The sequence below is a fragment of the Vicugna pacos genome, unplaced genomic scaffold (genome assembly GCF_048564905.1).
Source record: "Vicugna pacos unplaced genomic scaffold, VicPac4 scaffold_19, whole genome shotgun sequence".
In the NCBI taxonomy this organism is placed as follows: domain Eukaryota; kingdom Metazoa; phylum Chordata; class Mammalia; order Artiodactyla; family Camelidae; genus Vicugna; species Vicugna pacos.
Genome location: NW_027328740.1, coordinates 36418572 through 36432225, shown reverse-complemented (window position 1 = coordinate 36432225; position 13654 = coordinate 36418572). Strand labels below are relative to the sequence as shown.

Below are 13654 nucleotides of genomic sequence, written 5' to 3'. Positions count from 1 at the left end.
GTCGCACAACATTGTGAATGCCCCTAATGCTCCTGAATTGCACAATTTAAAAGGGGAAAAGTCTACATTTTATTACATGAAACTCTAAAAAGAAAAATAAAGGATGTCATAAATGATGTGAAACAAGCAAAGGAAACTAAAGAAAATGAAACAAAAACATCTCCAGCGGAAGGGACGTCAAGTTTGTGGGGGGACTGACGGTGGAATTTTGGAGAACATTTTGGAGAAGAAGGTGTGGGTGGGTGCAGAAGGGGCTCTACCCCAGGTGGTGGTGATGCCTGAACTGTTTCTCCGTTGCCCAGCAGTCCAGCTGCAGACGCAGGTTCAGGAGGAGCTGCAGGAGCGGCAGGAGGGAGCTCGAGGTCTCCTGCTGGATCCAGTTCGTCCCATTTTTGGTCTCTGACATCTTCCCCTGCCCCTGCCTCCTCTGTAACTATTGGAAGTGGAGAGAGTTTTAAGTCTTGTGGAAGATCTCATGCTGTGAGAGAGGAAAAATTTACGCACCTGCCTCCCTTTCCATGTGCCTCTACAAGGACAGAAATCTTCCCAGAGCTTTCCAGACAGCTCCCACCCAGAAAGTGCCCACAGGATGTATTCTGTGACTGAATTTTTCCAGACAGGTGTTCTGAGGCCATTCTTTTTTCTGGTCCCAACAGTAGCCTCTAGGGACACCTCCCTGTGTGGCCCAGCCTTCGCCCCACCCTCACCTACACACATACACCAGCCCTGCTTTTTTGACCTTTGGTCTCTGCTTCGGGGGCTCCTGGTCCTCCACCTGACTTGCAGCGAGGTGGGCACGGTGCTCCAGGTCAGACCAGGGTGTGCTGAGCTACCCGTCAGCCCCGGGTAGGTCCCTGGGAGAGCCCTGGGTGATGTCTGGTTCGGAGGCCTGCCCCACTGATTTGTGGGCCATGGTGGTGGGGACCCCTCCATATCCAGACCCACCAGGAGTCTGCGCTGGCCCTCAGAAGAGTGACACACCAGTCCTTCACTTGGGGAGGGGGCGTTGGTGTTCTTATTCATCAGCTTCTTTTCAACATGTGGTATCTGGCTCTGCAATGATAGTGACCAGCAGCTGACCCAGCATGGAAGTCTCAGAGTCCTTCCCGGCCAGGAACACTCCTGATTCTGTAGACTCTACCCTCTGCTGCTAGATCAGACCGGAACCTTGTTCAGCGCAGACATCCGGGAGGGAAAATGCATACCCAGAGAGCATGGGCTCCACCTCGGGCGGCAGGACCCTTCCCCGGCTCTCCACATCCCAGCCAGCCAGCTTTGTCCTGGGCTGTCTACGTGACCGGGCCCCCAGGCCTCTGTCCTGCTCTTTCTTGAGGCAGATACCCATCCCCAACATGACTGCTCCACCTCCACCAGGCAGGATGGGGCCGTGTGGCTACCTGGATGGGATCTGAGTGGTGGCCCAGCCTGGGGGGGCCTGCCCTGGGCCTCCCTGTGTTACCTTTGGGTCTCTCTGGCCAAAAGGCCAGAGGCGCCTTGGGTGAGACCTGACCCAGTGCCGGCAGCGTTGGTAGAGACCCTCGCTGAGGGCTTTCCGGGGCCTGTGGCCTCAGGATAATGGGATGCAGCAGAACATGCCTCTGTCTCCAACCAGGTGAGCTGAGTAGGGACTTCTCTACAGAGCGGGTGCCTGGTGACTTCGGTTCCAAGTTCTGTTGGGTTCTATTGCCAGGGAAGTGAGGTCACTTCCTGGGGTCCACTTCTCCAAGCTTCCTCCTGACACAAAGCTCCTCAAGGGCCTTTCTGGGCTTCCAATCTCTCATTTCTCACTCCATGCCATGTCCACACACAGTGACACCAACTCAGCCCCCCCATAGCCCTGGGGAGGCCTGGATGCAACCAGTGCCGCAGCTCTGAAGACACAGCTGGGTTCAGACCTGGCTCCCCCTACTCAGCAGTGTTATCATCCTGGACAAGCCACGTGCCTCTCAGGGTCTCCCCAATCCCCCATCAGCACAGTGGGGATCATTCTGGCCCCTGCTTCCTAGAGAAGCCATCCTGTCTCTAGACCTAGAAACACCTATTGCATCTGTCACCCCCACGGGCTGGCATCACAGGGAGATCGTGCACAGACTCAGCAAAGGAAGGAACCCACAGAGGGCTGGTGGAGTGCAAAGCACACCCCACACAGGCCGGGGTCTGCCCTGGGGTCTGGAGAAAGTCACTTTCCTTGCTGCTTGCTTCCCCGCTCACAGTCGTGAGACTGAAATTAAATACAACTCTGACATCGTCCGCTCTGGCATACAACCTCCTAGGTCATTCTGTCATGTTGACATACAGGCCCAGTGTCCCATCTCGGCCTCTGTGGTGGGCTGCCCCACAATGGCTTCCTACTTTTTGCCTTCTGTTCCCACACCCTTGTGGGATCCCCACACCCTCCCCTGGAGGGTGGATCGACTTTGGGACCAGGTTCTGACACATAGACTGACTTGTGAAAATGTATGTGAGTTCCACTCATTACCAGCTCCAGTGTTCCTTCTCTCTGTCTCTGTCTCTCAGTGCCTCTCTGAGTTGTCTCTCTCTCTGTTTCTCTGTCTCCCCCTGCTTCTCTGTGTTTCAGTCTGTCTGTCTCTTTTCCTGTATGTATGTGTGTATATATTTATGTGTATATGTGTGTATTTATGTGTGTGTATTGTACGGGTCCAGGGCAGGTCACTTCTGAAAATCCCTTGACGACATATTGATTATTTTGAATTCATGTTACTGAAGAAACATTATCTTTGAAAATTGTGCAAGCACTTTGGTGGGATCTTCTCTAAGGCTCAGCACTGCTAGGGAAGGGATGCACCTGTGGCACTTTGATGCATCCTACACCTTGTTCTGCCGGAGAGGAGCGTCCATTTGCTCTTCCTTCCAGGGTACCTCCTGGGGCCTCTGCCTGCTCACGTTGTCACCAGGGCTGGTTGTCACCGGGCTAAAGACCTGCCAGGGTGATGGTGGCCAATGCTGTCTCTGCAGTCTGTCTGTCTGCCTGTGTCCTCACCTGAGAGGTCAAGCATCTCCAGTACAAACCGGCCACCTGCACTGCCTCTCGTTGGAACTGACTCTGTGTGTTTTGTTTCTTTTCAGAACACTGGGCTTCAAGAGCTTTTTGGACCACAGGGATGTGAAGCTTTTTTCCGATCTTGGGTCATGAGGAAAGGTTTTTCCAGGCTGTGGTTTGTCTTTCCAGCTGTCTTTCTTGGCCTTTGTTTTCTGCTTTTGTTTGGATTTATTTTGCCACAAGAAGAGCTAAGCATCTCCCTTCTGGCTCTGGTTTCACAGTTAGAACAGCAGTGCCTACCCCGAGATTATACACAGAGTTACTAAAAGGGCTTCATTTGGTACGTCTCATCTTTAATCCATCTGGACTTTCCTCTCAAAATACAAAAATGCTAATTCACGTGAAAACAAAAAAAAAATAATTCACCCGTCCCTACTTAAGATATGTGGGCAGACAAACCAAAAAAAAGCCACCTTTTATACGATTTCACTGATAGGGAACCTCCAGGATACGTAAAGACATAGAGAGAGAAAGGGGATTAGGGCTTGTCATGGGCTAGGGGAGGTAGGACGTGGGGTGCTCTTTGTATACAAGCTTTTACTTTGAGGAAGGAAATAGTCTGAAACAAGTGGTGCTGGTCTCACAGCACTGTGAATGCAATTAATGCTCCTTAAAATTGCACAATTTAAAATGGGAAAAGGCTAAACTTTATTCTTATATACTTAAAACAAAAATAGAATATAGTATAATAGAAAAGAAAAAATCTGACTCCATAGAAGATCTGTCCTTTTGGATTTAACCCTTTGCCCTCTTTTCTAGGCTTAGTTTTACTAGCTCTGCACCTTTTGTAAAACAATGTTGCCTTTAGCCTTAAATATACAGAAGAGCCTACTTTCAAGGCTTTGATTTTTTAAGGATATTAACACTTTTGCACTTATATAAAGACAACAGGTTGTAGAATAGAAAACTACTTTTGTTTTGTTAGGGGATTTACAGAGGCACTATGACCTGGTCTACGTAAACAGCTGTACACCAAGATAATGGCGGACTAATATCTTGGAGAACCATCTTCCCCATGTCAACTTCAGGCTCCTTTTCTACTAAAAAGGGGAGGGGTTGGTTGTTGCAAACTTGTTGGTGTAGGAATTCTTTGTTCTTGGAATCCTTTGCAGCTGTCCACGTGGGTCAGATCATGGTGTTCCTGCAAAACCTGCAACAAAACAAATTTTTCTATTCTGCAACTTGTTATCTTTATAGGAGTGCAAAGTGTTAATATCCTTAAAGCTCAGACTTTTGAGAATAGGCTCTCCTGTTTATTTCAGGCTAAAGGCAACACTGTTTTACAAAAAGTGCAGAGCTTGCATGTCTAAGCCTAGATAACACAGCAGAGGGTTAAAGGAAAAGGAACAGATCCAATATGGAGTCAGATTTGTTCTTCTCTATTACAGTGACTTTTGGTGAGAGCTAAGTGGATGATTCCTGGGTGGGTCCTCCACTGTCCCAGGCTGGATTTCAGGCAGGATCCCTGCCAGATTCACCATGATTTTGGACCTAATCTACCACAGAGAAACTGAAAATTATTGGATTAAAATTACCTTTCAAAATCCCTTCAATTGCCTGTAAACTATACCACAGCAGGGGATGTCTCATTGGCCAGTCAACTGCCAGTCTCCCCTGATGCAAGGGACAAGCGTTGCGGCAAGATCCATGGTGGCCTGGCCAGTGCACCTTCCTACTTTGCTCTAAAGCTTTGGCTTCCTCACTTTGACACTTTAAAAGCTCCCTTCCCTCTTCCCTCTGGCCTGGTGTGAATGAACAAGTTCCCTGCACCCACCTGTGCTGAGTCCATGCCATGCACAAAGCCCCATGCACACAGCCCACCATCTGATGTCTAACCCTGGGATTAAGTGCATACTCTGAACTCCCCCACCCCAAAGGTCCGCGTGCCCAGTGCCTCTGCCCTAGGAGTCCAGATCACCATCAGGACCATCAACCACCGAAAGCCCAAGGCCAGTGGCTGGCAGTCTGGGATCAACCTGACCCATCAGGTCAGTTCAGGCACAGGCTGCGGGGATCAGGGTGCCAAGGCAGGAATTGGAACCACCTTCATCCCAGCCTGCCTCACCCTGTAGCCTCAGACATTAACTCTGAAGGTGCACACTAGGCTCGATCCCCCACTGGTGGCAGTAGTCATCATTACTGGAGCACGGATTTCCCCACCCCAACCACAGGGTGAAGGGTGAGTGAGTGAGCTCAGGGTAGGGGTGCACTCAGATTTAAGGGGATCCCATGGTGTGGGGGTACAGGTTGAGAGGTGTGGGGCCCGATCAGAGTGGAAATGACCTGGCTGAGAGGTGAGGGGGATAATTTCAGGATGTTGGGTGTCCTGTGCTGAGGCATGAGGGGTAAGCTTGTGGGTGTAGGGGCCATAGGTTAGGACCTAGCAGGATGGAGTGTCAGGGCAGGGACCATGGTGTGAGGAGAAGGAGCCCTGTCTTCAAGGTCTGGTGGGAGACTGGGCCTGGCCAGTGGTGGGAGGGTAGTAACAGGGAGGGGAAGTTGAGCAGGGAAAGTGGGGCTGGGTGGGTGAGGCCTGGCCTAGGGCAGTCGTGGTTCTAGTTCAATGCCAGGACCCAGTCGGTGGCTGGGTGAAGGCTCTGGGGATGGAGACCCGGCGGGACAAGCAGGAGGGGCCCCACCTGGCTCCTCCCGGCCCCAGCGGCCAGGGCCGGTAAAGCAGGAGACCCACCCGAGCAGTTTGCGCTGCGGGCGGGAGGAGGAGGGGCGCGCACGCGCAGACGGACAGACGCGCGGACGCCGGAACCCACCCAGAACGCGTGGAAGCTGGCGGCAGCCGGTTGCTCCTGGACCAGCTCCTGGAATAGGAACACGGCCTGGGGCCTGGGCCGCCGCTTGCCCGCGGCTCGGCTGCCGCTGCCGGACAGTTAAGAGGGCGCTGGTGGGGGCGCGCTGCTCGGGGAGCCGGCGGGTGACGCCTGGGCTGTGCAGCTGAGGATGCGCCCAGGGAGGGGTGCGGAGGTGAGGTCCCGGCCGCGCGTCCCGTTAGGACCCTGAGGCGGGTCCCAGCCGCCGCTGTGGTTCGTGGTAACCCCGGTATTAGTAGTTCCTGAACACCGTGTTTTTGCCGCCGCTTATACACGGGTTTAGGAGAGCAGGTACAGCCCCGGGAGTTGGGAGGGCGCCGGACGGTTCCGGAGCATCTCCGACTGGCCCTCAGACGATGGCCTGCTCCTTGCAGGTGGGTGCGGTGCGGTCGCGGGGCCTCGGATGGAATGGGGACTGCCCCATGAGAGCCCATGGATTTGCTCCCATCTTACCTGCGGCCTGACCTTGGGGGCGGCCTCTAAAGACCCAGGTTAGTGGGACTCAGGTTACAGGTCAGTCTGCTCCTGGGAGATGGGCTCGGTGCGATGAGTGTGCTGGGATGGCTGCAGCAGCAGCGGGAAATTGTTGCAACCCCCGCGCTCTCACAGGGCAGCCCCAATCCCGCCATCGCAGCTGCCGCCTTTCCCTGACAGCACAGCACCCGCCTTCCAGGAGCAGGCTGACCTGTAACCTGAGTTCCACGAACCTGAGGCAGCAGAGGCCAAGCTCAGGCCATGCGCTGGGGAGTTTGAAGCAAATCCAAGGGCTCCCATGGGCAGGCCCCATAACCCGCCACTGCCTTCAACCACACCGTGCCCTCCTCCCGAGAGCAGGCTGACCTGCGGACCGTGCCTGGAGCAGCAGAGGCCGAGCCCTGGACAGGCCATGGGGGAGATGGGGGCAAGTCTACCAGCTTGCCAGGTCGCTGCCCATCTCCCTGCCGCTGCCCCAGGTTCATGGATCAGTTGTTTTCAAGTCAGTGGTTTCCTGAGATGCAGGCGTGGTGCAGTCAGGTGGCGGGGGCTGCAGGGAGGGGTGCTGCCCCAAGGGGAGCAGGTGGACTTGCTCCCATCTCCCCTAGGGCCAGACCTGGGGACGGCCTCTGCTGCCCCAGGTTTGCAGGACGCATGTCATGTCAGCCTGTCCGTGGGAGGAAAGCTCAGTGTACTCGGGGCAGCCTCAGTGGCTGACAAGGATTTTAGAAGTGGGCTCTAGCCCAGCATAACTAACTCTCCTTTCTTCTCCTGCTTCCTCAGTTGGTGGCTGTATCAGCTTTTTCATTATAGGTTATTGCTAGATAATGAACATAGGTTTCTGTGCTATATAGAAGAAACTTAATTTAAAATCTCTTTTTATATATAGTGGCTGACATTTGTAAATCTCGAACTCCCAAATTTATCCCTTCCTATCCCCTTTCCCTGGTAACCTTGATTGTTTACTAAGTCTGCAAGTCTGTTTCTGTTCTGTAGATGAGTTCACAGTGTCTTTTTCTCTCTTTTTTTACATTGCACATATGAGTGGTATCATTTGGTATTTTTCTGTTTCTGGCTGCTTTCACTTAGAATGACGATCTCTAGCTCCATCCATGTTGCTGCAAATGGTTTTATTTTGTCCTATTCATGGTAGAGTAGTATTCCAGTGTATAAATATGCCACAACTTCTTTATCCAGTCATCTGTTGCTACATTTAGCTTTCCTCCATGTCTCGGCTATTGTATACAGTGGTGCTGTGAATACTGGTGTGCAGGTATCTTTTCACATTGGAGTTCTTTCCAGTTATATACCCAGATGTGGGATTGCTGGGTCATAGGGTAAGTCTACTTTTAGTATTTTCAGGGATTTCCATGCTTTCCATAATGACTACACCAAACTAGATTCCCACCAGCAGTGTAAGAGGGTACCCTTCACTCTACAGCCTCTCTAGCATTTATCATTCATGAACTTTTGAGCGATGGCCATTCTGAATGATGGGAGCTGATACTTAATTATAGTTTTGATTTGAATTTCTCAGTTTATTAGTGATATCGAGCATTCTTTCATGTGCCTATTGGCCATTTGTGTCTTCATTGGAGAAATGCTTGTTTAGGTCTTCTGCCTATTTTAAGATTGAGTTGTTTGTTTTTTTGTTATTAAGTTGTATGAGCTGTTATATATATTCTGAAAATTAAGCCTCTGTTAGTCGTATCATTTGCAAATATTTTCTCCCATTCGTAGGTTGTTGTTTCCTTTTGTTTTACTTATGGTTGTCTTTGCTGTGAAGAAATTTATGAGTTTAATTATGTCCCTTTTGTTTATTTTTTCTCTTATTTCCATTGCCTGGGTAGATTACCCTAGGAGAATGTTGCTAAGATTTATGTCAGATAATGTTTTGCCTATGTTTTCTTTTAGGAGATTTATCATGTCTTGTCCATCTGCATCTTAAGCCTGTACTCAACATCTGGGCTTCAGTTTTGAATTTTGAGCTTCTTAGAGAAAACCTACTCTTAGCTCATACGTCAGATTCAACATGTCTAAAGCTGATTTCATAATCTTTTTTCTTGCAGCGTCTCCACTTATTCAGTGGGATAATCATTCTTTCGGTCTTGAATACACAAAGGCTTGGAGTGGTCTTTGATTTATCTTTCTCTCACCACCCTCCACATTTTGTCAGCTTCTTGAACTGTATGTTTTTTGGTTTCAAGTGTCTATTCTGATTGCTGATACTCTGATGAAGAGCTTTCATCCCTGATACATGAATTTTTCCTTCTGCTGAGTTCTTGGATATTCTCTCCCCCCCTTTCAGTCAACCTACAGTTTTGGTGCTCCCACATCTACAGTCAAGTCAAAGACTTAACACAACCAGATCTCAGCCAGGGAGTCTCGACCCTTCATCATTTTGGACTTACCTTATTTGTTCCAATCATTATGTAACTTAGCCTCCTAGGGTAACCTGTGCCTTATTAAAAACCAGGAGTCACCAGCCTTTTCCTATCCAGTCCTCAGTTAAAACAGCTTAGAATTGCCCTGAGAACTAGTTGGAGCCCCATCCCCTTCATAGAGTCTTCCCTATTTATTCCAAATACTTCTAGCTCCTCTTTGTATTCCTGTACTGTTTATGATCAGTAGTCTGTAATCTTGGATTTGAGTACTGACTTGGTACCATTCCTGGGTGGTTTCCAATGTGTCTCCTCACTTAGCTGGTAACTGGAGAAGACTCACTTGTTCAGCCTCCTTTATACCCCTCACCCTGCTTAGCATCGGGCAATAACAGGCATCCAGGCAGTGCTTACCTTCTTTATTTATTCGCAGTGGTGGTGGTGTGGATTATAGCTAATAACTATTAATTCAGTGTTGCAATTAAAAAAGAAAGCCAAGAAAATCCATAAAACTTTATCTCCATGTTCAGTTTAGTGCTTTACCTCAATAGTTTTCTTAAGACTGTGTTTACATTCACATAGTGTTCAGTGCTTGTACAGTTCCCTGAAGCAAGCAGGTGAGATGTCATTATGTTTGACTTTCATGTTACATTTCATATTGGATATATTTGTGCAATGACAAAACCTTCTTTTATAAGTAAACAGCCGGAAGCCCAGAGAGACTAAGAGCCTATCCCAGGGTCACCTGGTTAGTGTTTGGCACAGGCCAGGACCGCAGTTCACATCTTCCAGCTGATCCTCTTCCAGTGCCTTTTCATTCCACTGCTGGGAAATGTAGCCCCATCAGCCAAATGGCCAAGTCACATTGCTGCCCCTTTACCTGCCAGTGATGGCAGTGCTTCAAAAAGTGGCAAAGGAAAGGTCAGAAATAGGAGTGATAAAAGACATGGAAGTGCTGGAAATGGATCCTCAACCTCCTCCTCCCTACTTGAGCGCCACACAAGTGTCCCACTCTGACAGTGCTGTTCATTGTTTATAACATAGCCTTAAAATCAGACTGATCTTTTATAGGACATGCTTTTATCCTGGTCCCTTTCCTACTAGTAGTCACCGTCATGGGCAGAAAGTGCCTGGCTGTGCTCTGTTTGTCACGTAGGTGGGAGGGAAAGTGGGAGAGGGAGTTGGTTGAACTGAAGCCGAGCTTTTTACAGCTCTGTTGTTCTAGGACCAGAGCAGTTCCACTCTTGCTTTCATCACCTCTCCACCTCCGAGTCCCAGCCACCCATTCCTGCCTGCTTCCCCACATGCCACATCCTGGGGGAGGACAGAGTGTTGGGCAATGCCCCCTCCGCCCTCTGCTCTGGGAGGTGCAGGAGTCTGCATTAACTTTTGAGCTGTTTTGGTAATTGGGCTTTTCCAGCTTTTCTAGACATCTCCTTTCCAGCTCTGAGAAATTGGAGATGTAACTTAACCATACATGGACTATACTAATGTATTCAGTGACATTAGTGTCATGTTGTCTATAATTGTGTTCTGTGACTGGATAGGAGGTTTTTTATCTCACAGGATGCTTCACATCTAATTCTAAAGTCCTAGAGGCTTGCAGGTGTAATCCAAGTTCTTACATGTCTGTAAGGTAGACATGAACATTATTTGATAATATGACCATATGTTCATAGATTACGGTTAGTCCACCGGCTCTGTATCTAATGAAAGTTTAAATACCAAACGCTTGAAGAAAATTTGCGGGCCATGTCTTTTTGCCTGTAAGTAGTTGCAAAAACTGAAATCACAACTCTACCACAAGCCACAGTGTTTCCCAGTAGAGAAAGCCCTCTAATTTTACAACCTCTAAGTAATGCAGTGGTTCTTTGAGTGAGATGAGGGATGCCAGAGTATTTTTTGGGACACTAGTGTGGCATGACAAGTATTCTGGGACTGGTTACAGTTGAATCTCTACTTCCTATATCCTGGACTGATTACAGAGGCAATGTTAGTGCGGTAACTATCTTGTGAATGCAAGTGTAGCTAGGAAGACAACAGAGAAAATAGAAGGGATATAAAGAAATGGAGGGACTTCATAGCAGTACAAATGGTGACTTTGACACCACCAGCTGCTGATGTGAACTTGGCAAGAATTTGTGAGAAGTGGTGGGTGTCATTGCAAGCAGGAGAGTCCTGCAGCTTTTGGGGTGAACAGGCAAAAGGGAGAGCAGATATGGTGGCTATCCAGGGGCTATTTTTGTCCTGAATGTGAAAATGTCCAGTCCCCTGTTCAATTTTGCAGCCACAACTTCACATGACTCAGGGCATTATTTCCACCAGAATATCATAAAAATATAAACAACCTCTGTTTCCCAAAGTGTTTGTTCTCGATCTGAGATGACTGTCCTGTGCTGGTAGGTAAGTGGGCGATGGGGCCTATTACATCACCCCCTTTCACTAGAAGTCTACCTCGCTGCTTTTCAACCTACTCCTAGAGGTGCTGTCATTCTGTTACACCTAGGCCTGTAAGACCGTCTTGCCTGAATCCTCACGTGAAGAGGGATGGTTATGTGCAGTTTTAAAAAATTGCTTGGGTCATGTGGTCCTTTGTTCCTTCCATTGGAAATCACTATTCCAGAGCAAATAGTATGCATCTATACAAACTATATTGTTTGTAAGATGTCTTTAGAGGTTTTGCAGTAGGTTTAAATATTTGCTTGGTGATGGCATCTTGATTGATTGAAGGAGGCAACCCTCACTAGGGGCATTGTGTGCTTTCTGTCTGAGAGTTCCTTTCCTGGCAGCAGAGTGTTCGTAGGCAGAGTTAGAAAGTTACCTGATCTGAGAAGCCGAATTTGCCCACAGCTGGGAATTGGCGGAAGAGTCTGTTATGGAAGGAAAGCTTTAGGATTATCTGGTAGCAGAGTTCTGGGATCCAAACCCTGGGAAACCTCAGCTTTTGTAGAGTATGTTCTGTAACAATAGGCTATAGGATAATTTTTACACTTGTTATAGGATGTAGAGTTGGGGAAAGGCTTAAAAGTGCAAGAACCTTAAAAGAGAATCTCCGAATATTTTAAAGAAGACAGTTCTCAGAATGAGAGCTTTTCTGGAAAAGACTAGCTCTTCACTTCACAGGGGAAGCAGGGAGCAGGTGTAACTGCACTTACGGTAACTTAAAAGGTAAACCTTACCCTCCCACTTAGCTGTTTCCTGGTGTAGGTTCATCTCCCACATCTGTAGTTTTAGACCTGATGTGTCATTTTCTGGTTCTCCATTCTGCTTCTTAGTGAGAGACTGACCCAAAGTCACATAGCAATTGAAAAATTGCACAAAGGTCTTTATTGTTAAAAATGTGGACCTGTGGCAGGGTGCTGCATTTGCAAGTGACTTTCAGTACAGAGACCACTGAAAAGAATGCAGTGTTATTTCTTATTTTATTCCTTTAAGCTTTTGAATAGAAGGTTTTCTTTGCAGAGTGTCTGGAGTACATCAGAACAAGCAGGAACTAAAATAGCTTTAAGAAAGCTCCAGTATAGACGTTGCTTATAGTGTGGTATCTGTCTTATGTTAATTCTTTAAAGCAGGAAGTTGTAACTCTCAATTTCTTAAGCAAATATAAACATTCTTGACTCTTATTGACGTTCTTTGTTGGGTGAAGCTGCTTTTGCTTCCATTCTGAGCATTGAAAGGCCTTCTATGATACTTCTACCACTCCTCAGTATTTTATTTTCCCTCTGTTGTGAACTTGTTTTTAAACTTGAAGCATATATAAATATCACTAACTTGCTACATATGTAGATATTCTGTGTTACATACTCAGAAAGTTTGTGTACATCACACGTATCTACATAATTCCCCCCTTTCCAACTGTGTTCCTGATGAAAGGATGGTGGGAAATGGCATTATGGGCATATGTCTTACAGTACACAGTGTTTCCCCTGTTCCCTCTACCATATCTGGATGTTCTTTCATCTTTCAGCTTCTAGACTTACTAGCTCTTTTTCTTAAGCCAGGTGTATCTCATCCCCCTGCGCACACACACATGTGTACACACACACACACACATTCTACTGTAGGGAGTAGTGTGCACCATCCAATTCTCCCACTCCAGCTCTGGACCCACCCACTGGAGGCAGTGTCTTGCACGAATTAATTTGTAAGTTGCTTTTTAAAACTCGAGTGGTCAGGAAATAGGACTGATATCCACACCTAGTAGGCAGGACCTCAAGGACAACTTCTATGGTTAATGCCAGGTTATCTTAATGTTTGAGTACCTGGGTTTCATGTCTTCCTGTGCCACCTGTGTGACCCATGATTCCCACATTTCTGTCTCCTGCTAGAATTTTTCTCTCCAACTCTGGACTCTTACAATCTTCTGCTGATTTGACATCTTCACTTGAAACTCTGATATCTTAAAAGCAACATGTGTAAAAACTGAGCTCTTTGTTCTCCTACACCCCAAACTGGTTCTTCCTGCAACCTCCCCCATTCAGTTAGTGGAAACTTAATCCATCCAGCTGCTTGGGTCAAAAAACTTGGAGTTATTCTGACTTTCACTGACATACCACATGAATTCTGTCAATAGATCTGGTTTAACACTGCCTTTAAAACATATCCAGAACCCAGCCACTTCTCACCATGGTTCCTGCCTCCACTGCTGCTTCCCTACCCTGAGCCACTGTCCTCTCCTCCTGCACAGCCCTTCGCAGAGGCTTCCCTCCTTTCATCTCTGACCCGTTTCGACTATTCTCACCTGGCAGTCAAGTGAGCCTCGAAAACCTAAGTTAGATTGTGTCGTCCTTCTGCAGTGCCTCCCCATTTCACTCTGGGTAAAAGCCACAGTCCTTACAACGTCCTCCAAGGCCATACAGGATCTGCACTGACCCTTCTCCGCAGCTCCAGCCGTGCCCCCATTCTGGAACATG

General features: G+C 48.1%; 1 long non-coding RNA gene across 1 annotated transcript; it reads right to left on the bottom strand.

The window, feature by feature from the left end:
* Positions 1-215: 215 nt before the first annotated feature.
* LOC140692940 (uncharacterized) lies at positions 216-1625 on the bottom strand. The gene is made up of 3 exons (XR_012068578.1): positions 1460-1625; positions 946-1053; positions 216-433 (listed from the first exon to the last, which is right to left on the bottom strand). It is a non-coding gene; the product is annotated as an uncharacterized lncRNA (long non-coding RNA).
* Between the last annotated feature and the right edge of the window lie 12029 nt (positions 1626-13654).